The sequence below is a fragment of the Triticum dicoccoides genome, chromosome 6B, assembly GCF_002162155.2.
Source record: "Triticum dicoccoides isolate Atlit2015 ecotype Zavitan chromosome 6B, WEW_v2.0, whole genome shotgun sequence".
Classification (NCBI taxonomy): domain Eukaryota; kingdom Viridiplantae; phylum Streptophyta; class Magnoliopsida; order Poales; family Poaceae; genus Triticum; species Triticum dicoccoides.
This window is the reverse complement of record NC_041391.1, coordinates 324,368,316-324,371,558: the sequence shown is the minus strand read 5'-3', so window position 1 is coordinate 324,371,558 and position 3,243 is coordinate 324,368,316. Positions and strand designations below refer to the sequence as shown.

At 49.2% G+C, this 3,243-nt stretch overlaps 1 long non-coding RNA gene across 1 annotated transcript; it reads left to right on the top strand.

Moving 5' to 3' along the window:
• The first annotated feature begins 1,364 nt into the window (after positions 1–1,364).
• LOC119322282 lies at positions 1,365–3,243 on the top strand. The gene is made up of 3 exons (XR_005155496.1): positions 1,365–1,571; positions 1,656–1,876; positions 3,034–3,243. It is a non-coding gene; the product is annotated as an uncharacterized LOC119322282 (long non-coding RNA).

The window sequence follows — 3,243 nt, the reverse complement described above, 5'->3', positions numbered from 1 at the left end:
CAACCAACTTACGAGGTCCCCCTCGAACAACGTCTTGCGTTTATTCTTCTTTCCAAAAATCACATACATTCCAAAATAAATCTTCGTAATTTTTTGTCGCGTTTGGACTTCGTTCGATATGGATATTTTGTGAAACAAAAAACATGCAACAAACTTGAACTGACATTGGTCACTTGATCAATATGTTAGTCCAAAAAATAATATAAAATGTTGCCAAAAGTATATGAAAGTTGTAGAATATTGGCATGAAACGATAAAAAATTATAGATACGATGGAGATGTATCAAAGGACATCGGCCAGTGCTGCCCACAACCTGCGCCGCCGGCTGAAGGAGGTCAGAACGAGGCAGATCCGATCCGCTGGCACCCCCTAGCCTGCACGATTCGCCACTTCGAAGCACGTCGTACGCCGCTGGTCCCGAGCACTGCCGCCGCACCACCACGACCCTCGCCATTGTAGTGTCCCAGCCCAGCTGTGCCGTCCCATGGCACAGGCCCTGCACGAGAAGGTGAAACTCCCCGCTGCCGCCGGCTAGACTTTGCCCGACCATGTCCTCTGGCGGCGGCAAGGGAGGAGGGTGCTAGCGGCAACGACGAGAGTGCCCTCCCCGTCGCCCATGGAAGCGATGTGGGAGGGCCCGATCCTAAAATTTAGGAGCAGTCGCGGCATTGTTGTTTGTAGCTTGAGTGTTGGGTCATGTGCCCCTGCCTATAATAACTGTTATATTTTGCTCAATAGAACCTTTAAATATATGCTTTGAACCATAGAGTTTATGTTGCGATACATGTTGTTCCACCGCAGGACGTGCATGATGCGTGTATGATTATAAAGTGCACGTCGTGTGTGGGGTTCGACGAATTAGTTGTTGACCCGTTGGTTATCTTTCTTACATAGGAATCGAGAAATAAGAATGAGAGTCATCCTCCCGGCTCCTCGGCCGTTTCGATTCCTGGCCGTTGGATCTGCGTGCTTGATCGGATCTGGGCCATCGGACCGAGCCCTGGAATGACCGCGTCCGTCGGATAAAAAATAGTTACTGTTGCAATGAACAGTTTCACCTCGACCGTGCCAGGGCATTTTCGTCATTTCACCATTGGGTATAAAAGCTCACCAGCTCCCGTAGAACCCTAGCCACCTCCTCGATGGGGTCCTTCTCTCCCCTTCCTAGCCGCTCGCCCCGCCCTGCCCGTCTCACCCGTCCCACCGCCCCGCCGTCTCGCCTGCCCCGCCCCGCCCCGCCCCGCCCCGCCCGTCCCGCTCGCCGTGGCCGTGGCCGATGACCGCGGCCCCGCCGTCCCGCCCTGCCTGCCGCGACGGCCATGGACGAGCGCGAGCTCGACGGGGGAGCAACGGGCCGCCCCGCCCGTCCCGCTCGCCGTGGCCTTCGCCGATGACCGCGGCCCCGCGCAGCACAACACCGAGCTCGTCTCGCTCCGTTGCGTCCTCTCCTCCTGCCGGATTCGCCACTCACGGCCACCACCGCTCACCCGTGACCCCGCCTCGTGGTTAGGGTTTCGGGTGTTGGCTCCAACACCGGCGGCCATGGGGTTGCGCCTCCTCTCTGCCTCTGGTCGGTTCATCCCCTCCCCCTCCTTCCTCCTCTTCCTCCTCTTCCTCTCTATCTCTTTCTAATCCCTCTCTTCTTTTGTAGCAGCAGAGGAGAGGAGAGGGGATTGAGCCTGCAGCTCCGCATGTGCTTCAATTCAATTTGGAGTAGAGCAATTGATGTGCTCCTACAGCTGCTGTAGAAGATAGGATGGATGAGAGTGCATCATTGTAGGATTATTGTTGATGGGGTGTCGAGACGTGTGTCTGAACTACCTCATGTGACTGATGAAAGAGGGCAGGTGGCCGACCTCCTTGATATCCATGCCAGTAAGGATTATATATGTCCGTTTTAGCATTTTGTTCATATATATGCCATTCAGTAATAACTACAGTCTTGAGATATGGATTCAGAGATACTGTAGTGTGTGCCCTATGCTGAATATTATAATCTACAATTCTATATATGCCATGCTATTCGGCTTTTCATTTTCTTGATCTACCTGAATTGGTACTATAGAGATGTCTGATGTATGCGCGCATGTGTGTTTAGGCAGTTTAGCCTCCTATTAGTTTCAACGATTGGTTTTGAGTTTAGGAGAATCAAGGAGGTTCTGTTAGGAGAACTTGCTTTTGTTTTCCATGGTTAATTAATCCTGGGACTATTCAAAAGCAGGCCATCATTGCTATTAGGAGAATCAAGGAGGTTCTGATAGTCCTTTCTGTTTAGTGTACGATGGTCACATTTGTATTGACATCAAAATTCAGATTTAGTATGTTTATTGGGAGACCTTACTTATATTACTGAATCATGAATATCATTTGATATTCTAAGAAATAGTTGTCCTGGATATTCCAAGTTATACCTGCTCATACATCTGTTATATTACAATTTATTTGCTTGTCAAATGTTCGTGGTTTCAGATTAGAAGTATGCAGTAGCATCCATATCCAATGTAACTAATGTGTTCCAGGCTTTAGTGTTTTATTTTGATGGACCAATGTGCATCTTCTCCGAGACAGAAAATTAGGGGGAGTGATAGCTCTTGGATAGTTAGCCATTATGATAGAATAATAAATAAAACTGTCGGTTAATGGCTTATAGAACTGGTCTTAATAATAGAATTTCAACCGAGTCGTTGATGCGGTGAGAGCTCGGTGTCGTGTCCGTCGGCTGAGCAGCAAGCCGAGCTGCAACTCTCTAAACATGGTGGTGCTACTGTGAGGATCTCATGCCTCTCACTCTGTGTATCTCTCATCAGCCCGTTCCACTTTTTGCTAATCATTCATACCCTTCATGATCACTAAGGCTTTTCTTGGTTTTGTAGTTGTGGATTGTGATTAAGAATGATGACCCTGGTTAATTATAGGATTTACCATGAGAGCATGAGATCTTTGCACCTGTATGTCTTACCTATTAGTCATTCTGCTAAATAGTAATTACTAAATAATTGTTTCTGATAAATAACGATGCCTTTCTTATACAGGTTTTTTGGTGCGTTTGTGCTCGTCGGCGGGACGGTGCAAGGCGCAACTCCGACGCGGTTCCTTGCCGGTTGGACGGCGTTCACGCGCAACCCCGGCGTGCACTGAGTACTGCCTCGGCTACAACCTCCCTCGGTGAGCTCCATCTTCCTCCTGCTCCTCTGCTTCGGCTACTGTATGGGACATGGCCATGGCTATATTGATCCATCCAT